General features: G+C 40.7%; 1 protein-coding gene and 1 pseudogene across 1 annotated transcript in view; both read right to left on the bottom strand.

Moving 5' to 3' along the window:
* Window positions 1-1,911: 1,911 nt before the first annotated feature.
* LOC116515557 lies at window positions 1,912-23,958 on the bottom strand (annotated as a pseudogene).
* Window positions 23,053-24,101, bottom strand: part of LOC116515507 — a 44,747-nt gene continuing 43,698 nt past the window's right edge. Inside the window, exon 37 of the mRNA XM_032227601.1 lies at window positions 23,053-23,714. The gene's annotated coding sequence lies outside the window, so the exon portion shown is untranslated. The remainder of the gene's footprint in view (window positions 23,715-24,101) is intronic.

Genomic DNA, 24,101 nt, shown 5'->3' with positions numbered 1-24,101 from the left:
CAGGAAGTCCCGCCTTCAAAGTCTTGTAATAGAAATCTCGAGCCTCCGAAACAGAATTAAGACGAAGTTTTTGATTCTCAAATGTGACCGTAATACCGGCTGGGGCCTCCCATCTATATTGAATCTGTTGATTTCTAAGCTCTTTAGTTAAGAAGGTATAGTCCCTTCTTGCCTTTAACATCTGGAAAGGTATTTCTTTGAAGACAATCAAGTTCTGGCCATCAATTCTCAAACTATTATTGTAAAATTTTTGCACGATCGCGTTTCTGGATTCTTTTGTGGAGAAATATATAATTATGTCCCTCGGGAGCTGTCGCTGTTCCGCTACCAACGAATTCTGGCGATAGATTTTCCGAATCTGCCAATCAAGGTTAAGTCCCGGGCTTCCCACCGCATGGCTGAGGGCTTCAACAAAGGTCTGTTTCAAATTCTCTCGCTCCTTTTCGCGGAATCCTCTGACTCTTATTGCGAATGCCTTCTTATTAAAGTTTATCATAACGAGCTGTTCCTGAGTGTCTCTAATTTTTGTTGTAAAATTTGAATATTAGTAGTCAAATTAGAATTAGCCTCCTCCAAACTTTCCAATTTATTCTCTATTTCAGCGGTATAATCTGACAGGGCAGACACGGCTGCAAACGTATTCGCCTTCATTTGGTCAATTTTAGACTTTAAATCACCATATAGCTCCAATACAAATTCCTTAATTTCTTGTTTAAAATCATTAAAGATTTGAAAAAAAAATTCCTGTGTTAAGAATTCTCCAGTAGAGGGCGTAGGAGACAAGGGCTGCGATTCCAGTATAAATTCTTTAAATTCCTTCACAGATTCTTTAGGCACATTTGTAGAGAGACGCTTCGATTTTGACCTGGGTGCCATTATAAATCAACAAATAAACAGTGCTTTCGCTCCCCTCTGTTTCCAAAAAAAACAAAAAAAACAAAATTATTTTGTTAAGGAGCGGTCTGCAGGAAGGTAAAACCGGCTACGTACATCCCTATCAGTCACCAACGGAGAGAAATCGCCATTTTGAAGTCCGTTTAAACAAAGAAGCCTCTAAGACGAATGGTGCTGGTATTTAAGATAGTAATAAAAGCATAAATCTCACAGGAGTGGGACCCGCCCGTATTAATCCTAGCTTCAAACAACTTTGCTTTGTCCTGGGGTGGGGGGGGGCTCGCCTGTCTGGGGCTGCAAAAAAAAGCAGCTGAGAAGAACTGGCTGGAGATAAAAGCTCCGCTCCCGCTGGATCTAATCTCTGTCCACAGCCAAAAAAAAAGGAGAAAGGCTGTGAATTACGAATAGACCCTAGCACACAGAGCTACTTCCTGCCCCTTTTTTAGCCAAAAAGGGGTGATATCTATGATCTTAATTAGATATACAGACCAGATCTCTGAGAGGAGCTCGGTTGAGCTCTCCTCGGCAACAGACTCCGCCCCCCGGTCCGAAGTCCACATATCTTAAAGTTACCAAGCTTGAGATACACTGAACTATATTGTCAAGTAAGGGAAAGAGAGTTATGCGAAGAGTTTTTAAGTGATTGGCCTTCATGTCATCTATAAATCCCCCCAAACATGACTTGATATATCAAGATTAAAACAACAGGAGCTTAACATAAGGCCTGAGCTAAACTTGTGACATCCAATGAAGCCTACAAAGCCTTCAAATGCTAAATCTCAAATTCCTTTTAATAATGTCCCTAAGTCTGGGAATGATTTTGCCTGCTATGAATTTAAATTTACAGAACGTATCTAAAATAACTCTACTAAGAATGCAGCCAGGTCATTTTTGGGATGGAAACTCAGGCCTTTGAAGAATTATTGGTATTGTTCACGGATCTCAGTTCTCAGGTTTTCCAAAGCTGAGGAGATCCAACTCGGTTTTTCCATGTCATCTTTTTTCTTTCTGAGCTCCTCAATCTTCTCCTTCAGCTTCCTCGCTTCTGAAACAGATTTCAGAAGATATCTCCTTATTTTTCTCGCAGTACTTTTCCTTCTTGCTTTCCACAGTTTTCTGGTAGGAATAAAAAATAACAAAGCAAAAGATTTCACAAATAAATGCATGTTTCTACACTGTATACGTCATGTAGTTGGTTTTTGGCTGTATGCATGTAGGTGGCCTCCCATGATCAAACAGAACTTCACCACAATTTGAAATGACAGATGCTCTTTCTTCAATTTAACTAGAACAGTGTTTCTTCACGGCAATCAGACTTTAAGATGTATGGATGTCAACTCCCAGAATTCCCCAGCCAACATTGATGACTATGGAAATTTGGGAGCTGAAGTCCACACATCTTAAAGCCACCAAGTCTGAGAAACACTGAAGTAGAGGAGAATTAATTCTTAGAACAGGCACATAATTATCCAAAGAGGCAGTTGATGACATTCCTTGCCATCCTGTCAATCTAAGGTTGATTAACCTTTATCATGAAATAAAAATGCAAAAAGAAGCAGAAGGTTTAAAAAGTTAAAGGAGAAAGGAGATAAGTGCAAAGAGAAAGTGACTTCCAATTTTTTTCAGTGCAGTGAAATACAAAAAAAATATCTTTTGCTTCACGTTTCGAGAAATATCAAACCATTTCTATAACAACAAATGCACTCATCATCAACATTTAAAAGCAAAGTTTCATTGTTTTTCCAGTTTGAGCACAGAGTCCAGAAGCATTTTCCAGGTAGAAACAAAATGAGAAAAGTTCTTCTCTTTAATTAAAACCGTTTTGCCATTTCCGTCAATTCCATATTTTCTGTATTCTTATAAATTCAGAAAATACTGGAATATAAGGTATCAGAACAGAGGACCCACGAGTTTTCAATATTGCCTATGTAGGCTAGTATCATACAAGATTACCTACCATGAGTTCAGCCTGGAACTGACGTTTATCATCCTTGAAAGCACGAGCCATGAACATCTGGAGGGCTTGTTCCTCACATTTTTTATGTACGTCCAGAAGTTCCTGGAAACTATCAGTGGGTAGGTCCAAGCTTTGCTCCATCAGTTGTGCATAGCGAGCAACAGCTTCCTGCACGGCTGCCGTGTTCTCAATCTCTGCCAAGGCCAAGACTGTGTTCTCCAGGCAGGGAATGTTCCCACTGGAGATAGTATCCACATAGGTCTCAACCAACTTTGCCAACACTGCATACAGAAAAATAATACAGATTGTTGGACAGTCAGCCAGACATCTTCAGCTATCATTGCTCATTGTGGAGCAGACTCAAGAAGTTAAGGCATTTCACCTCAACATGCTTGCCAATCATCTATGGAGCTTCTCAGCCATCCAGGTCATGGTTGTCCCAAAGGTGTTTTTTCAAAAGGCAATTGGACTTTCTTGTTTTTTCACTTCTCATCCAAGAAGCTTCTTCAGTCCTGACTCAACAGCTCTCAGGAAGAGTACCAATGATCAGATGATGGCAAGGAATATAAATCCTCCCGTTCCCCATTATTCAGTTAGAACTGAAGAAAGAAAATATCTTCAAGGAAAAACCAAGAAAGTTCAATTGAAAAAGGACCTTTGGGACATGCTTGACGGCTGGGATGGAGGGTTACTGCCATATTATTCCAGCCTGTGTGGCTTTATGGAAGACACTTCATTCAAGAGAATGTGGTATAACGCATGCAGATCTTCCAGCTGTCCCTGGCTTATAATATTAACAATTGTTGATAAGAAAGATTTTTTAAAAGTCTGAATAGTGGATGAGGCAATACCTGGAAACAGCAGAAGAGAAGAGAAAGAACTGGAAAAGATAACAAAATACAAAGACCTGTAAATAGAAATAGAATGACTATGGCAAAAGAAAGCAAAGATGGAAGCAATAGTAATAGGCACCCAGGGTGCAAACTCAAAACTGGAGCACCACGTGAGCATCATCAGCATTGACAAAATCTTCATCAGTCAATTGCAAAAAGGCAGCTTTGCTTGGAACAGCTTACATCCTGTGACAATATCTTTAACGTCATCAAATATGCACATCTGCCTACCCCAGGTTCTCGGGAAAGACTTGATAGGTGTACAAAAATGCCAAATCCAATGTAAACATCTGGCAGAGTACAACCACATGGAGCCTATATTTGTTGCTAAGTGAGACCCCCCCCCCATTGAGTGAGTTTTGCTCTATTTTACAACCTTTCTTGCTACAGTTGTTAAGTCAGTAACACAATTGTGAAGTGAATTTGGCTTCCCCATTGACTTTGCTTATCAGAAGGAGATCACATGACCCCAGGACATTGCAACCGTCATAAATATGAGCCAGTTGCCAAGTGTCTGAATTTTGATCCCCTGACTATGAGAAGGTTGCAACAGTCATAAGTGTGGGGAAAGGGTTATAAGTCACTTTTTTCAGCAACATTGTAATTTGGAACGGTATTAAATGAATTTTTGTAAGTGGAGGTCTATATGTATACAACCAAACATAATAATAATAACAGAATTAGAAGGACTCACAGTTGCCGGTGACAACGTGCCCGCCTGGTAGAGTCTTTTCTTGGGAGATCGCAAAGATATAAAACAGAATTTCTTTGCTTGTTCCAGAAATTCAGGCTCCAGCTGATTATCCACCATCTTTTCCAGGTAGGGTAAATTCCTACTTTTAGTAGGGCAATCAAAGACAAAGCACTTCCGGGTGGGGAAGAACAGTCGGATGCATTTCCGGGGCAGATTGAACATCTGCTTCTTCTTACTGTTACCTAGAAAGTGACATGTCCATGGTGCAGGTAAATCTGAATTGCATCTGGGCATTTCACTGGGGAACATTCTCATAGCTATTATTTACCGCCATCTAGTTGTTATCCTTACCAATTGCACGGGTCTCCTCTTACTTTGTTCATCTCCTCTTCCTCATAGTTATTATTTAGCACCATCTAGTGGGTTATCCTTACCAACTGCAGGTGTCTCCTCTTACTTTGTCCATCTCCTCTTTCTCATAGCTATTATTTACCGCCATCTAGTTGTTATCCTTACCAATTGCACGGGTCTCCTCTTACTTTGTCCATCTCCTCTTTCTCATCGCTATTATTTAGTGCCATCTAGTGGTTATCCTTACCAACTGCAGGTGTCTCCTCTTACTTTGTCCATCTCCTCTTTCTCATAGCTATTATTTAGTGCCATCTAGTGGTTATCCTTACCAACTGCAGGTGTCTCCTCTTACTTTGGCCATCTCTTATTTTGTCCACCCTTCCCCTCTTACAGAGGCCACAAATATATACAGATGTCCTCGACTTATGACCACAATTGTGCCCTAACTTTCTGTTGCTCAGGGACACATTTAAATGAGTTTTGCCCCATTTTACGACTTTTCTTGCCACATTTGTGAAATGAATCACTGCAATTGTTAAGTTATTAACATGGTTGTTAAATGAATCTGGCTTCCCTATTGATTTTGCTTAACAGAAGCTCACAAAAGGGGGGGTCACATGACCCCAGGATGCTACAATCATCCTAAATACATGCTGGTTGCCAAGCATCCAAATTTTGGTCCTATGTCCATGGGTAGGCTGCAATGGTTGTAAGTGTGAAACGGCCATAAGTCGCCTTTTTTCAGTGATGTTGTAAATTCAAACGGTCACAAAACAAACTACCTATAAAGTGAGTTTTCCTTGTTCTAAAATCTGTGATTTTTGGATAATTTCTATTTATCACACTCTACTGTGATTCATCCAGAAGGATTTTGCGGAAAGGCAATGTACAAATTTAAGGGTGATTTAGTCTTTTAAAGTGTCGACTCAGCCAATGACATAAATGAAAATTGCCATCTGAAATTCCAAGCGGTGCCTTCCGCAATTGCAACCCTGATTTGAATTAATTGAGAAAACGGAGCATTGAAGAAATAATACCGTTGCTTGTTTTCCAACAGGTAATGTGGTTAGGGAACAACTGTGGAAGACAAATCAGTTTTTATTTCAGTGCAATGACTATTGACACTGAAATGGGTTTCCTAAGAAGAACAGATTCCTACTGGGTATTTTTGTTGTCTATTTAGCCTGTTTCAAAGTTCAATTATTTTTATTGTATCATATCAGCTGAATCTTATTTTGCAATTCTCTGTCACCCAGATGGCTTTTATGCCTAAATTACCATAGTATAACCTATAATTTCCTGGTTTTTATGCTGGTGTCTTCATCTCTATACCAAACTAGCTTGGGCAACTCTTTTTATCTCTTGAGATCTATTCTGTGCCTCCCTAAAGAAGGAAAATTTAAATGGCTCCTAATTCTTATCCAAACAGCCACGTGGATCTTCACACTGCATCTGTCATCAGTACCTTTTTTTAATTCCAGAGCATGTTCGAGATATTCATCCTCCGTGATGGGCTTTCCATCCTGTTCCAGCTGCAGTGCAAAATCTCGCACGGACCAGACAAATGTCGGGAAGAAGCCAACGAATTCAGAAGAATCATCTGTATCTTCAGGACTGGAGGAAGCCTTTGCCTTGATATGTTCAGAGAGATCTGTCACAAAACTGTTGGCCCCGTTTAGGAATCAAGCAACGTACAGTGAATAAAGAAGATTGATTGATTGATTGAAAACATATCTGTGAATAGGAATAGGAATAGGAATAAGAAAGTTTATTTATAGGCCGCCCTTTTCCCTGGGGGGACTCAGGGCGGCTTACAATCCATAGGGGGGGGGGAACACAAACAGTAAAACATATAACAATACATAATTAAAAATAAAACACAACATTCATTCATTCGGGTGGGGATGGATTACAATCTAACCCCAGGCCTGACGGGATAGCCAGATCTTAAGGGCTGTGCGGAAGGCCTGCAGGGTGGTGAGGGTACGGATCTCCACGGGGAGATCGTTCCACAGGGTCGGGGCTACCACCGAGAAGGCTCTCCTCCGCGTAGTCGCCAGTCGACACTGACTGGCGGATGGAATTCGGAGGAGGCCTAATCTGTGTGATCGAATTGGTCGCGAGGAAGTAATTGGCAGGAGGCGGTCTCTCAAGTACCCAGATCCACTACCATGAAGGGCTTTATGGGTGGTAAGTAGCACCTTGAAGCGCACCTGGAGATCAACAGGTAGCCAGCGCAGCTCGCGGAGGATAGGTGTTATGTGGGTGAACCGAGGTGCACCCACAATCGCTCGCGCGGCCGCATTCTGGACTAGCTGAAGTCGCCGGGTGCTCTTCAAGGGCAGCCCCATGTAGAGCACGTTGCAGTATTCCAGCCTTGAGGTCACAAGGGCACGAGTGACTGTTGTGAGGGCCTCCCGGTTCAGGTAGGGTCGCAACTGGTGCACCAGGCGAACTGGGCAAATGCCCCCCTGGTCACAGCCGACAGGTGTGTCGGCTGGAAAAGCCCAGTTCTGCCTCTATGACAGAGCCAGACATGGTTGATCAAGTAAAGAGAAGCAATCAATTGGTTGGGTCCTAAAAACTACTGATTTGAAATGACAGTTTTCATATTTATATTTATTTGACAACATTATCTTCTTAATTTTTAGTCTAATATGTAGTTATCCCCATTGAAAAGTAATGTGGTTCTAATAACAGACCTCACCTATTCATTGCCTCAACCCATTTTCTATGTCTCCACAATACGTTGAAATATAAGCCAGTCAATGTTCAATCTAACCAAGTTTAGCATGCTGGGGAAATGCAGTGGATGAATTTGGAAATTATATTTCCAAATTCTAGGAGCTGAATTCTGGGAGTTGAAGTCCACAAGTCATAAAGGGGCCATAGTTCCCCACCCTTGGCATACAATAGCAATAGCACTTAGACTTATATACTGCTTTACAGTGCTTTCACATCCCTCTCTAAGCGGTTTACAGAGTCAGCATATTGCCCCCAACAATTTGGGTCCTTATTTTATCCACCTCGGAAGGATGGAAGCCTTGAGCCTGGTGAGATTTGAACTGCCAAATTGCAGGCAGTAGAGCAATTCTTGAGAAGGATACTGAAGCTTGTCTAGGGCAGTTTGATCAATGGTCCCCACACTGTTGTAGACCAGGGTGCTGCTCAGCAACACAGCCAAAGCGAAGATCCAGGTATCATTTTGAGAACTACCCTAAAGGGAGACAAGAATACATTGCAATTTTTGTGCTTAAACAATTAATAGAAAAGAATATGGAATACAATAAGAATCTCTTTCTCACATTTGTAGACCAAGAGAAAGCATTCGATAGAGTTGATTGGAAGAGTTGATGGCAAATGTTGACTCATGTTGAATAGAAGTAAGAGAACATCTTATTAGATTATGCAAAAGCTTACATATTGACTGCAGAAGTCCAAACAGAACAAACTAAGAAACATCACAACCCTTCACAATAACATCTGGAGTACAACTATCACTACTATTGTTTTATCACATACATTGACAGGATAAGCAAAGAAGCAAAACCCAATAATGGAAATAATATCAACAAATTTCTCTTTGCAGATGATCAGACATTGATAGCAAGTATAGCTAAGAAATGATAACAACATCTTATAGCCAAGAATGCCAGACAAACCATATGAGAACCAGCAAAGAGAAAACAGAAGTAATTGCATTCTTTTATACAAAGAAATATACAAAAACAAAATCACCTTTTCCATGTCACCTAATCCCTCAGTATCCAGCAAGACAAGGGTTTGGTTAGGCCTGTCCGGATAGGGAACGCACCACATCCAGATTCCTTTCGATTTTGCTTGGACTGTGGAGCCCAAAGAGAAACCTACAAATAGAAAAAAATGTGATATGGTTCAGATCCCAATCAGTCATCTTGTAATAGGTGAGCTACGGTTAATAATAAGACACAGGTTTTCACCGTGACCCGTCAAAAGCGCGGAGGACAAAATCGCACTCGATGAAAGCGCGCATGTGATGTCATCACAGCGCGACGACAAAAATAAAAAATTGAAATAAAATTAAAATTAAAGCAAGCCGATTCACATAAAGGTAAGGGTTAGGGTTAGGGTTAGGGTTAGGGTTAGGGTTAGGGTTAGGGTTAGGGTTAGGGTTAGGGTTAGGGTTAGGGTTAGGTTAAGGGTTAGGGTTAGGTTTAGAGCGTTAGGGTTACGTTTAGCGTTAGGTTAAGGGTTAGCGTTAGGTTTAGCGTTACGTTAACGGTTAGGTTTAGGGTTAGATTTAGGGTTAGGTTAAGGGTTAGGTTTAGGGTTAGGTTTAGGGTTAGGTTTGGGGGGGTTAGGGTAAGGTTTTCGCTTTTTTTTACATTTTTCGATCACAGCGTGATGTTTTCGTTGCGCTGTGATGATGTCAAATGCGCGCTTTCGTCGAGCGTGATTTTGTCCTCCGCGGTTTTGTGGTGGAACCGGTTTTCACAGCCAGTTTTTATGGTTGCTCAAATGTCTTTTACCCCTTAAAACAGGGAGTTATACAAGGGTGCCATTTCCCAATGAAAAAGCTTATCATAAATATTTCATGTTGCAATATAAGAAAAAGAACAAGAACCCTCAAATGATAAGGAGTGGAAAATTCCGAGAAGTTAAAAAAAGCTGGAAGAAGAACTATAAATATGCATTGATTAAAACAGCAATTGAAACCTCTTGCAATGATGTGTGGGAAAGACCTTGGGAGAAGGGCAAGAAGACACTTCCTAGAAAAGGATCAGATAAGAGAAAGCACAGGCTGCTAATGGACAGTGGGAGGGGCAAGGGGCTCAGACTCTCTCCAGTTTCCCACCCAGGGATTCACCTTGTGGATATTGACCTGCCTCATCTCAGACCTTCTTACCTGAATTTTTGCCAGCCAGCTTGTTCATCAGGTAGGACTTACCCGTGCGATACAGTCCCACGATGGACACCACCACCACCGGCTGCCGGATTTCCGAGAGCAACCAAAGGGCCTCCAGAGAAACATGGAGGCGATTTCTCCTGTTCTCAATCAGGCACACCGGAGCCTCCATCCTGGCTTTGGAGGAGATGCAGCTGCAGAGAAGATGTGGCAGCTGCAAGAACTTTCTTCCCAAAGAAGGACTATAAAAGACCCTTCCCCCAAGTTCAGGGCCTCCAGGTGACATCAAGCCCACCCGAGGTCAGTGAGCACATGGGCTTTGTAATCCCGGATCCCTTGTCAAGCCATCTCTTCCCCCTCCCCCCAGAAGCCATTCAGCTGAAGGGTAGAGGGCTTTTCAGGGCCAAGGCAGACTCTGGTGGCAGACCCTGTCCGAAATGAGTGATGGGCCCCAGGTTCCCATGCCCAAAACGGAACCACCTTCCCCGCAGCTTCTCTGGAGAGCCCCACACTGCCTCTGACTGCCCGATGGGTAGAAACTCTCTCTGTTCCCCAACTCCCCGGGACCACCTTCCCAACAGCTTCCCCAAAAGCATTTCTGCCCAGGAGCCCCCCCCCACCGCCTCCTCCCCCCTTCTGGCCCCCAACGGACCCTCCCACCAGCCCTTCATTCCCCCACCCCAATTTCCAGGGGGCGTCCTTATTTCCCGGATCCCCCGCAATTGCTCGGCTAGAAACCAGCAAGGGGGACCCTCGCAGCCCCTCCGGAAGACTCCCGAACAATGTTCCCTCTAATTTTTTTTCAGTGTGAGCAGAAAAGTACAGTGTTTGAGCAGCATATTTTCATGCCTGAGCACCTGAATTTTTTTCACAGATGTCACCTAAGACAATAACGAAATCAGTATTATTTGAAACTCAAAGTTATGTTTATTCAAGGTACCCGCTTAATTAAAAGTGTTATATAATATCAGTCTCACTTAACAACGCTCCTGCTTAGCAACCAAAATGTTGGCTCAGAAAGTCTGGCTTTTGAAGCACGCAAGTCTTAAAGCTGTTGTTACAAGACCCTTGCACCCCTAACCCTTTAGGGGAAAAAACCCCCAGGGGTCTTCAAACGTGACAGCTTTAAGACTTGTGGACTTCAACTCCCAGAATTCCTCCCTGAGGGGAATTATATATTTGGACTGTTTCATAGTTACATTAGAGAACTACATTGTTAGAACTTAGCACAAAAGATACCTTTTATCTGAAAATCCAAATAGAGTAAACCTGCTATTATCCCAGAGCACTAATGTCATTTGTCCCAATCTGTTTTACGAGTCTGTATTAAAATAGATAGAAATATTTTCACTAAATTTTGTAGATCTATATTTCAGGAACCTATCAGAAGTTAGGGCAAGATAAGAGTGGAAGAATGAATTTTGTTGCAGGCCATGGGGATTTTTTCAGCATCTTAAAAGTGGAGCGCATGTGCATTGAACTAGCAATACCCATTTAATAACAAAAGGAAATGGCTGAATTAAATTTGGTAAAGTTGCAAGCGAGCTGTAAAAAGCTTGTGGTTTTTAAAATCATAGAATCAGAAGGGATACTGGAGGTCTTCTAGTCCAGCCCCTTGTCCAAGGCAGGAGTCTTTATATGATCTGAGACAAATGGCCGTCCAGTCTTTTGAAAACCTGCAGCAAATGAATTAAGATTCCATTGATTTTAATTGTTCTTACTGTCAGATTTCTCCTTATTTCAGGCTTGAGTCTCCTGACAAGTTTCCATTGCTTCTTGTCCTGTCCTCAGGTGCTATTGCTGCCACCTCCTCCTCCTCCTCCTCCAACAGCACCAACACATTTGCTGCCCAGCGCTGCGGCTGAGGTGAAGCCGCCAAAGCTCCCGCTGGCGCCCCCGCAGCGTTGGGCGGAAATCCGGCAGTGCTGTTGGAGGAGGAGGAGGCGGCAGCAGATATAGGAGAATGATTTCTTACTGTTGCTTGATAAACAGTTGGAATCTGAAATTTTTCCTGAAGAAGTTAAAGGTTTAAATTTTTAACCAAAATGTCTTTTAAACTCTGTATTATCTACTTAATGTTAATCATGCCTGCTCATTTTTGTTCCACTTATAAAAATAAATTTACTGGACCAAAATTGAAGCCAATATAGAAAATATTTCAATTAAAGCCAACAAACAGGTTGGCTTTAAACTTCCTATAATTAAAATATCAAGCTGTATTCTCTGAAGTCAGCCATGTTCACTACTATACCTACATTTCTCTATTTGCCCCAAAGTATTTAAAAATATCTTGAAAATAAAGAGAATTTTTTTTTCTAGAATAAAGCTTAAACAAGTAAATAGGAAAAAAAGACATAAACACATACAATAGATTATGTAATGTCCATTACTTCACTTTGTAATTCTTCCGTATAAACCAATCTTCGCCATTCCATTAAATATGTGCCCACAACAGACTTTAATATTTGTATGTGTGTAAGTATGTATAAACATACATGTTCAAGCAGATATACCTCCTAATCAGTAAGAGCAATAAAGTTTATATTCATTAATCAAATTTATATAGCCACACATCTATCTCATCCAAGGCAACTCTTAGACATATTAGACAACTTCCACTCCAATCTTCTCTTTTGGATGCCCCCCCTTGCCCGCTGCCAGGAGAGCCTCCCTGACACTGAGCCAGAGAGCCTCATTCTGATGCAGCCCCAGAACAGTGCATGAAGTTGTGACACTCCCAATGAAAGCACAGGACACCCACTTGGAGAGATCAATGGGATCTTCTAGTCCAGAAACCCAATGGTGAGCTCATACTACTTGCAACCGGTAAGGTATTTACTTTACAAACAAGCAAATCAAAATAAAAATAAGAAAGGAGGTACTGATAACATCTTCAGAAATGTATCTTGATGTAGGACCAAATCCCTCCCTAAAATGAAAAGCCTACCAGTAAACACTACGGAAACCGCCGGAGTCAAACTTCCTCAAGAAAATGAAAAAAAAAATGTTTGCCACGAAGGATGCCGGACAATTGGAAACCTTTGCCTCTTTAGTGAAGGGGGAAGCATCTGATTCCCCCTTCTTCCCTTCTTGATAGATTAGTGGAGCGTGAGAAGAACTTGCGTTTTAAAGTATCAATTCTTAAATCCTCCTTTATCGGAGAATCTTTGAATGCCCGGTTGCAAATAAAACCCCATCTTCAGAGGCGGACTGACTCTGGATACCTTCCTCCTGGCCCCAGAAAGTAAAAGCCACCAGGGCAGGGCGCCCCGCCTCTCCTGTCCTCGCACGCCCCCTCGGGCAGTGCCCCGTCCGCTGGGCTGCGCCAGAACGCAGGTGCCGGAGGCCCCCCCCCACACCCGCTCACCCCTCTGCGGACCAGGTTCAAGTTAGGGGTGCGGCGGATTGAGGGGGGAGCAGGTCGAAAGCCGCCGCACAGAGGGGGTGGCGGTGGAAAGGCAGCCAACCAGCCTGCTACCGCCGGCCACCGCCAGCACCGCCGCTCTTCGCACCCTCTTCCCAGCCCCATAGTCCAACGGTCGCAGCAGAAGCAGCCCCAGGTCTCCGCTGCCGCTCCCCGCATTTTCTGGATGGGGTCTCGCAGGAAGGAATCCCCTCTCCAAGGGATCCCCCGAACATGGACTTGAAGAGCCGTGCTCTTGAGCTTCCTGGGTGGAGCCTGCTGGTGGAGGCAGCAAAAAAACAGCTGCCTCCGAATTCCTGGCTATGTACCTGTTTAGAGGATCTTCCATCTGACGTCTTAACAGGTTTTCTTACCCTTCAGGCAAGAAGGAAAGAAGAAATTGTTTTGCTGGCAAATGCTCTTCGATTTTTGCAGCTTTTGTGCTTGCAGGGAGAGGGGGGCTAGCCCAAAGCAGAATGGCTGTCCGTGCTGGGAACTTCAAACTGCCTTGTGCAGAACAAAGTAGGTCTCCCCCACTCAGTTCAAAGTTTTGATTGATTTAATCTTATCATGAGTTGGATCCGTATTGCGTGGACAATAATTGTTTATCAAGATTTTAGCTTCTTTTCTTTTTCTTCTCTGAAAATCTATTTACTTAGAGGCTTTTAAAATGGCGCTGAGCAGGCTGGTTTCTCCGGTAATAATGAATACTTTTTGTTAATTGTTACAAGAACTCAAAACTTCAAAGGAGCATGCTTATCATTTGTTTTACAATCGGCCAGCAGAAGCTTTTTAATTAGTTTCATTTTTACAAGACTTTCACTCCCTCATTAATCTTGCTTATCTGGAACTTAAATGGTGATGAATCTGCTGAACTGTCTTGTTACAATGTTTACTCACTGAAAGTTTTGCCAAGCCTTAAATTTCAAAGTAAAAGGAGAAATTCAGCTTATTCACTTAAAGCTGCTTAAAGCTGCATATTCAGGCAACAGAGTTTTATTAATTGCAGGAAGATATATTTTGAAATGGCTTCAAAATTAAATATTAATTTGAAGTCGTCACCCTCTATTCCCAGGGGCACATCCCCAGTGCCCAGCACAAGGCTGCAGCCTCCGCTTCCTATGCCCCCTGCTGGGGATGTGTTAATGAAAGAATTTTTCCTGAGCAAACTAAGCGAGGCTCTTAATGCACAGACAATTAAAATGGAAGATAAGCTTAGAGATATTAGAGAGGTGATAAAGCAGGAGAGAAAAGAGGAAATATAAGAAATGAAAGAAGAAATCAAAAGTTAAATAAAAGGACTTAAACAGGAGTTGTATGAGAAAATCGACGCTAGGGTTGTTAAAATTAGAGATGAAATGCTGAGACTTGTAACTGTATTGACAGAACATGTTTCTGGAATGGAAGATACTCTAGAGGATCTTAATGATGCCAATACCAACTTGACATTGAAAACAGAGGTGGTGGAACAAAAAGTGGAAAATGCTGAAAAAGAAATTATTATGATACAGTATCGACAAATGGAGTTTGCATTAAGAGTAAGGGGGCTGTGTGAGGAGAAACAGGAGAACCTGAAACAGATCCTATCAGAAGCTTTTGACCGCCTGATGGGAAGACCAGGGACCAACCTTGACTGGCAAATTGACAAAGCTTATCGCGTTAATTCTTGGCTGGCAAAGCAGAAGCAGCTCCCTCGAGACATCGTTATATATTTTACTACAAGAGAGCTTAGAAATATGGTACTACAAGTGTCTTATAACACTAAGCTTCAAATTGGCAGTCAAGACCTGATTGTTTTGAAAGAGATACCACCTCAAATGTTAAGAGCCAGGAGAGACTACGCTTTTTTGGTCGAAGAACTCAGAAATCGTCAGATACAGTATAGATGGGATGCACCATTTGGCATTATATTTACATTTCATAGGCAAAGATATCACCTCAACTCTGTATGGAAAGCCCGAGATTTTTATTATAATATATTGAAGGCCGGATACCCTGCACTATCTGGACCTGGAGAAAGACCACAAGAAGGACAGGATAGACAGCAAACTACACAACCACCAGACAAGCTGGAGCATCTCTCTCTTCTAGAAGCGCAAGGTGTCATGGAACAAAGACCTAGCCGCATGATTACTAGACAAATGGAGAAACAAGCTAAAAAGCAACAGTATCAACAATCACCGGCCATTGATCAAGGAACTACAATAACAAGTCTGGAAGCAGTGGGAGGAGCTAGGCCTAAGGTTAAACAGGCCATACAGGAAGCTCTAAAAATGCTTCAGCCAACCAAAGATGACAACTAAGATTTTAACATGGAATGTCAATGGACTGAATTCTCCACAGAAGAGAAAGAAAATATTTCATTATCTCAAACAGTTTAAGAATGATGTAATTTGTTTGCAAGAAACTCATATCAAGTCAACTGATCAAAAATATTTGATTAACTCAAAACTTGGTCAACATTTTGTAGCTTCTGCTATGGAAAAGAAGAATGGTATAGTTATATACTTAAGAAAAGATATGAAAGCTGAATTAATAGAAGCAGATCCCTTCGGAAGATATATTGCTTTAGACCTAATCGTAGAAGGGAAAAAGACATTACTTTTGGGAATTTATGCTCCCAATCAACAGCAAGATAGATTCTATAGAAATCTTCATGCTAAATTAGTACAGTGGGACTATAGTTCCTGTATACTATTGGGTGATTGGAATGGAGTGATAGACACTAAGAGAGATAAGAAGACTTCCCGCCTAAATACCAAGATGCGAGCAAAGTTACCCAAACCTTTCTTTGACATCATGGATGACTTTGAATTGAGAGATATTTGGCGAGAAAGAAATGCAGAGGAATATGACTTCACTTTCTTCTCGGACAGGCATCAATCCCTTTCAAGGATTGATTTTATACTAACCACTAATGATTTGATTTCTAGGGTCAAGAAGACAAAGATTGTGGCTAGGGTCCTTTCGGACCATAACCCAGTTTGGATGGAGTTGGGAAGGGTAGTGCAGGCAAGAAGGTCTTGGAGATTGAATGAAAACTTATTTAGATATGAAAAGTATATTAATGATTGTAAAAAATTACTATCTGAATATTTTGTTTTGAATATGAATAAGGGTACATCTATGGAATTCGTATGGGATGCAAGCAAAGCGTATATGAGAGGAGTGCTGATGAATATAAATAAAACACATAGAAATAAACAAGAGTTAAAACGAACAGAACTGGAAGAGGAAATTAAGAGAAAAGAGTTGGAGTTAACAATGAACCCAGGCGATACAAAGGTTAAGGAAGCTATTAACATATTAAAATCTCAATTTGACATGTTGATCTCTGACCAGGTAGCCACTAATTTATTATATGCAAAACACAATACTTTTTGTAATGCAAACAAACCTGGCAGATGGTTAGCTTATCAGATTAGGAAAAAAAGGAAAACTCGAAATATATCTAAACTGATTTACAGAGGGAAGGAGGTGTTTCAACAGGAAGAGATTCAAAAGGCCTTTCGGGAATTTTTTACAGAACTGTATAAAGGGGATAAAATTAATGGTTTAGATATAGACAAATATTTAGATAAAGAGAAAATACCTTCAGTTAGAGAAGAGCACAGGCAAAAATTGAATCAACCAATAACCTCGGGGGAAATCTTGCAGGTAATTAAGCAATTAAAGTCAGGGAAAGCACCAGGTACAGATGGCTTGACAGCGGTTTACTATAAAAACTTACAGTTAGAAATGGTAGAACCTCTTAGAGAATTATTTAATATGATTCAAATGGAAGGTAAAGTGCCTCCATCTTGGAAGACAGCGTTTATATCTTTGATACCCAAAGAAGATCAAGATATTACTCAACCCAAAAATTATAGACCTATTTCATTACTGAATGTAGATTACAAAATTTTTACTAAAATATTAGCAAATAGGTTAATGTTGGTTATTCAACAATTGATACACACGGACCAAACAGGTTTTATACAGGGGAGACAGATGAAAAGTAATGTCAGATTAATTATTAATGCATTAGAATATTTGGGAAAGAACAACCAGATCCCTGCTGCGTTTATATTTTTGGATGCTGAGAAGGCCTTTGATCGAGTTAACTGGCAATTTCTGTTGAAGATATTGCAAAAAATGCAGATAGGAGATAATTTTTTACAGTCAATTAAAGCAATATACCAACAGCAAACAGCACAAATCATAGTCAATGGAAGTTTAACAGACTCTTTTCAAATTGGAAAAGGTACAAGACAGGGCAGTCCTTTGTCCCCATTATTGTTTATTATAACTTTGGAAGTACTGTTGAATAAAATAAGATGAAAATAATGCAAGATGTACGTGAGAGAGGAGGTTTGAAACTACCTAATTTAAAACTATATTATGATGCAGTGGCATTATTTGTAATTAGTGATTGGACTCATTTAACCAATGATAGAATATTGAATATTGAGGGACACGATCTGGTATATGGTTGGCATGCTTACCTGTTATTCAACAAAAAATTGGATAAGAATTTTAAAAGTCATATTTTAAGAAATGCTTTACTGCGGGTCTGGAAAAAATACCAATATAAATTAAATGACAAGATACCCATGTGGGCAATTCCTAGACACGCAATTGAAAATATGAATATAGCACAAAAACAGGACAGAATTACACTCAGACAGCTTCTTACCTCGGAAAGGGGGGTATTACAATTAAAATCTTTAGAGGTATTAAAAGAGGAAAAGGTAGTTCAAACATGGTTCCAGTATGGGCAATTACAGGCTAGGTGGAAAATAGATCAAAAAATTGGTTTTACCCAAGTTGAGGATAATTTGTTTAAACAAATAAGAGATCAAAGCTTAATGCATATAAAGAGGATATATAATGTATTAATACAGATGGATTTGTAAACAGAATTAGTTAAAGATTGTATGATAAAATGGGCTCAAAATATTGAAGAACCAATAATGTTGGATACATGGGAAAGAATCTGGGTAAGAAATGTAAAATTTACACAAGCTCAAAATCTGAGAGAAAATTTTTACAAGATGTTCTATAGATGGCATTTAGATCCTAAAAAGTTGGCTTCTATGTATCCAAATGTACAGCCTAAATGTTGGAGGTGTGGTTCTCTCGATGCTACATATTATCATATATGGTGGATCTGCCAAAAGGTTAAGGCATTCTGGATAAAAATATGGTGGGTTATGCAAAATATCTTTAAAAGAAGGATAAAGTTTACTCCTCAGTTATTTTTACTAGATATATGTACTGACTTTACAGTGGTAGAGACTAAGTTGATTCTGCACCTAATAATGGCAGCAAGACTGTTGATGGCGCAATACTGGAAGAAGGAAGACTTGCCTACAATCCAAGAATGGACATTGAAAGTTACAAACTTAGCCAAGATGGCTAAAATATCAGCATATCTTAAAGATCACTCAAATGAGAGATATAAACGAGACTGGAAAAAATGGATTGACTATATACAAAATAAATACGGGACCAAGAAATTCCAGTTAGCCTATGGTTAAGATCAGAAATGATTTAAATTGTTTAAAGTTAGTTCAGCAAGAAGCAGCTAAAGTCAATGCAGAATGTCATTAATTTCTTTATTTCTTTTTTTTTCCAATAGAGTTTAGACTGTGTTTGTTAAAAATCCATACCATGTACGGGTTCTGGGAAGTCGGGGGGGGAGGAGGGGGGCAGGGGGTGGAGGGAGGGAGGGGCACACACACAAAAAAAATTGTACTTTGATGTTTTAATGATTGACGAACGATGAAATATTTGTGTTTTAAAAGAAATAAAACCTTTTTAAAAAAAAGAGTCGTTCTCTTCAAAACAAGTCTGGGGAGGTCCTTTGCAGGCGGCCAGTTCTAGCCTCCTGCAAAGGACTTCCCCACGTTTGCTTTACAGAAATCTCTGGGCGGCAGATAGAAACTGCTGCGTGGGGTTTTCTTGCCATGTGCGCGGCCGCGCAGCCGCGCACCTTAGAGGGAACAGTGCCAGGCAAGTGAAGAAGCAGGCAGATCAAAGCCGCAAAACCTGCAATGCACCCTACACGGGGCTACCCTTCAGATGAGAAGCAAACCATCTTTGAGGAAAAAAACCAAGAAAGTCCAGTTGCCTTTTGAAAAAGCACCTTTGGGACATGCCTGTCAGTCGGGATGGATGGTCACTGCCATACTTTCCCACCTGCATGGCTTTCTGGAGGATACTTCATCCAACAGAATGAAGCATGGTACATGCAAATCTTCCAGACCCAACAATGTTGATAAGAAAGAAAAAAATTGGATAGTGGATGCGAGAGTACCTGGAGACAGCAGAATAGGAAAGAAAGCACTGGAGAAAATTACAAAATACCAAGACTTGTAAATAGAGATAGAACAACTGTGGTAAAAGAAAGCAATGATGGAACTAATAGCAATAGGTGCCTGGGGGCAAACCCAAAACAACTGGAGCACCGTTTGAACCCCATCAGCACTGACACAATCCCCATCAGTCAATTGCAAATGGCAGTTTTACTGGGACCAGCTTACAGCCCAAGATGATACTTTTAACATAGTCAAACATGCACATCTGCCTATGCCAGATCCTTGAGGAATTGATAGGTGGAGGGCCAAACCCTATAAACATGACTTTTATAAAGCAGCAGCAGCCAAAACTCAAAGCCAAGTTGGTCAGCCACTCCGATTCCAGGAAAGCGACCAATTTCTCATAAACAAGGAGCAAACGCCACTCCCTCAAAGTTAATAATATATTTGTTGTTAGGTGCTTAATTTTTTTAAACATTTTCTCAAATGTATTTGATAATTTCTGTATTGCAAACATTATCTCTTATAAGCTGTTGTTGGAAATAAGCCATTGTTTCCAGCTGTTAAAACACTGCTGCTCTGACTTGGAAGACTTGTACAAGGTTACACCTAGGTTCACCATGAGATCTCTGGTTAAGGATATTCTTCAAGGGAACATTTGTATAAACAAATGGTGCTTTACTTCTTATCACTTTCTATAAACAAACTGTGAGTCTTTAAAGTTCCAGACCAGGATAATCAGTAGTGAAAGTAAAAGTATTTTGTTTTCAATACACGTTTCCAGTCTTTGAGTAGCAGTGTTCTCTCTCCCTTTGTTGTTGCAATTCTCTTTGTTCTTTTTGTATCTTTTAATATTCCAAGTTTTTAAAAAGTGAAATTCTTACATGAAATAGAAAAGAAAGAGTAAAAGACACACATAGTGATGAATAAGGAGAAATTTAGTTCGTAGGTTGTGAAAATAATAGTACATGTTCCCCAGGCAAGAAACGTTCCCACTAGAGATAGTAGCCACATAGGTCTCAACCATCTTTGCCAACACTGCATAGAGAAAAATAATGCAGATTGTTGGACAATCAGGCAGACATCTTCAGCCATCATTGTTCATTGTAGGCACAGACTCAATAATTTAAGGCATTGCGCCAATACGTGCTTGCCAAACCCTAGTGTAAACATGGCTTTTATAAATCAGCAAATTCCACTCTCTCAATATCAATATTTATTCATTATAAATATAATATCCCCCACCCAGCCTCCAAGAAATGAACCGCTACATTTTGGTGACCCCCACCCCCCAAATCTGGAGATTTCCCACCTCTGCTTAAAAGGAACAACTTGATTCAGAGTTATGGCCAGAAAACATAAATCTCTTGGGGGGGATCTGGGGCTGGATCATTATCTGAGCATGTTCTATCTCTTATCTATATTCTAAATGATTCTTGGGCAACCCAACCCAAGATGATTTGTGAGTTTATTGCAAATCTCTGGGACTTTGTCATAATTATCTTGTTTTGCTCTTCCAGCCTACTTTGAGTTTCTGATTTATTTATTTTTTAAAAAAACCTGACTCCTGAAAGGTTACACAACTCTTAAAGAGGGGATCTTTAAAAAAAAAAAAAATCCATGCAGAAGCCTGAAAAAAGCCTGGCTTTCTTTGATAAATAACTGAATCACTTTTGAAATGGGTGTTTTCCTTCTACCCTGATCCGTAATGCAGAGCAGGAATTTAAAAACCAAGGAAACCAACTAATGTGGACTTCACACTGTAGAAGGCACGGGCTGTAAAATTTTAATATTGAGCCGACTTCTGAGAGGGTCACCCTCAATATGAAAACTTTATTGCTTGTTGCCACTTGCTTGCTAATGATCACGTTCCTTGGTTTTCCAAGTGTTTAAAGCTATGCCAATTGGGGCTCTCTTGTTTTCTGATTTAATTCCAAGAGGAAGCTCTTTGCCATGTACAGAATGAACAGGTTGAAGTTTCCTCCTTTGTGTGATGATTGGCTACATCACACCAGGGAACAACAAATCAGGCGTTTGACTGAGTCAATTTATGGTTTAACCAACATGGACACTGTTTCTTTTTTAATAATCTTTTATTCGTTTATAATATAGCATACAAAGAAAATACAAAAGTTAGGGAAAGGAAAAGGGAAGAAAAAAGTGGGGGAAAGCAAGGGGAAATAAGGGGGAAAAGGCATTGACTTCCTTTGCTACCGTAGAATAAGGCATTAACATCAAATCTCAACTTTTTATCTTTATATAATAGAATAAACTAGCTATTTCTATAACTACAAATCGATCTAATTGGCAAAACCCAAAATCAAAGTTTCATTTTTTCCCCCATCTCAAGCACAAAGTCCAGAAGCGGTTTCCAAGTAGACATAAAAGTATTTGTATTTTTTTCTTTGACCAAAACAGTCAGTTTAGCCATCTCTGCTAACTCCATCAACTTTTGCAGCCATTCATCCATTGTGAACTAGTGTAAATAGGCTTCTCACTCAACAGATGGAACAATAGGATTGTGATTAAAGAAAATGTTTAAAAATCGATGCCTGGGAAATTCTGGCATATCTTAAAGTTGCCAAGGTTGAAAAACACGGATCAATATTGTCAGGGAAAGTAAAATAAATTATGGGAAGGGCATTCTGATGTATAACCTAAGTTTGGTCTATGTTGAAAGAACTGGTCTACTAGCATTTAAGTAATTGGCTTAATTTGGGCTTCCTGTCATATATAAACCCCTCCAAACATGACTAAAAGGATTGAGATTAAAACAAACAAGCAGGGTAACAGAAGAGTAGAGTTGGAAGGGACTTTGAAGGTCTTCTAGTCCAGCCTCCGGCCCAAGCAGGAAACCCTATACCAATTCAGACAAATGGTTGTGCAACCTCTTCTTAAAACACTCTTCCAGTGTTGGAGCATTTACAACTTCTGGAGGCAAGTTGTTCCACTGATTAATTGTTCTAACTGTCAGCTATTGTCACCTTAGTTCTAGGTTGCTTCTCTCCTTCATTAGTTTCCATCCATTGTTTCTTGTCCTGCCTTCAGGTGCTTTGGAGAATAGTCAACCCCTCTTCTTTGTGGCAACCTCTGAGATATTGGAACACTGCTATCATGTCACCTCTACTCCAGTGGTGGGTTCCTACCGTTTTGGATTGGTTTGGCCGAACCAGTAGTACTTTGGCGGCCTGGGTTGCTGGCACCAGTGACCAATTCTCCAGGAATGCCTACGGTGGCGCCATCTTGTTTTTCAGTTCTGCGCATGTTCAGAACAATTATAATTGCACTGCGCATGCATGCGCACATGCAGCATGGACATGAGCAAACCAGCAGTAGTGCCTGCCGGAACCCACTCCTGTTCTACTCCATCTTTACGTTAAAGTAGACATATTGTCAGAGTTCCAAGTAATAGACCCGTACTAAGCAAAGCATTGTATTTTATTATGGATACAAAAACCCAAGCTATCTCTAATCCCTCCTTCCTAACCCGCAGCTCCAGTGTGACAGTGCACTGAAGCTCCAACATGGCTTTGGCCAGGACAGCTTCAGAGTTGACACATACCCAATTCAAGGAGCTGTTCTTTGTATGTTTTAGCCTCCACTCCACTAATCCTCTTTGTTGCTCTTCTCTGCACTCCCAACACCTTTTTTACACTGTGGCGACCAAAACTGGATGCAGTATTCCAAGTGTGGCCTTACCAGGGCATTATAAAGTGGTATTAACACATCACGTTATCTTGATTTGATCAAGATCGTAGGAGAAGATTAACATGAAGCCTGAATTCAATTTATGAAACCTTTCATGACGCTTTGAAATCAAATCTCAGGCTTCTTAAAGAAATCCTTAAGGTCCAAGAATGATTTTGCACACCATGAGTTTAAATCTACGTAATGAATCTAAAATAACTGTATCATGAGCACAGCCAGGTCCTTTCTAGGAAGTAGAGGCACTTCCTGGGAGAGAAATTTCACTTGAAATAAAATTATCTGGATTAGAAAATCGATTTAGAAAATACTATTTATTGTCCTAATTATCTTGTTTTTCTTCTGCCAGACTACTTTGAGTTTCTCACTTCTTAAAAAAAAAAAAACCTGACCCCTGAAAGGTTATACAACTCTTAAAGTAGGGACATCTTTTTTAAAAATCCATGCAGAAGTTCTGGATTAGAAAGGATTAAACCTTTTAAAAAGTGCTGTAGCACTCTCGATTGCCTTTATATGTGGGACAAAAGCATTGCTCCAACTTTGTGCTTCGATTTGGGTTTTGAGCTGCTGGATTTCCTTCCTCAGTTGCTTCTCCACCTCCAAGAAATCCTCTTTGAATAAAGCCTTCTGTTCCTGCAGGCAGAGCAAACATCATTATTAGAGTGAAAGGAAACATGCAACTAGCTTTGCAGACTAGGTTCAACAACAGACTTGGCCATTTTAACCCCTCCTTCCTGGGCCACATCCAGTCCTTTAGAGGCCCGTGTGAGGTCAATGGAAATTAGGCATCAAATGAAAATAAATACACAATCCTGAACTTTGTAGGTACAGACACATCTCTTCCAAGGTCTTTGCTGCTCCTCTTCCACGTGCTCATCCGTTATGGCAGGGGTGTCAAACACAAGGCCCGCAGGCTGGATTTGGCCTGCGATGTGGTCAGATTTGGCACATGGGGCTGTCCTGGAAAATGCAGCCAACCCGCGTCCCTTCGGCCTGATCTACCCAATGCAATGTCAAGAT

Source organism: Thamnophis elegans, chromosome 12 (assembly GCF_009769535.1).
Source record: "Thamnophis elegans isolate rThaEle1 chromosome 12, rThaEle1.pri, whole genome shotgun sequence".
In the NCBI taxonomy this organism is placed as follows: Eukaryota; Metazoa; Chordata; class Lepidosauria; order Squamata; family Colubridae; genus Thamnophis; species Thamnophis elegans.
The sequence above is the reverse complement of the archived record's forward strand: the minus strand, read 5'-3'. Positions and strand labels throughout refer to the sequence as shown.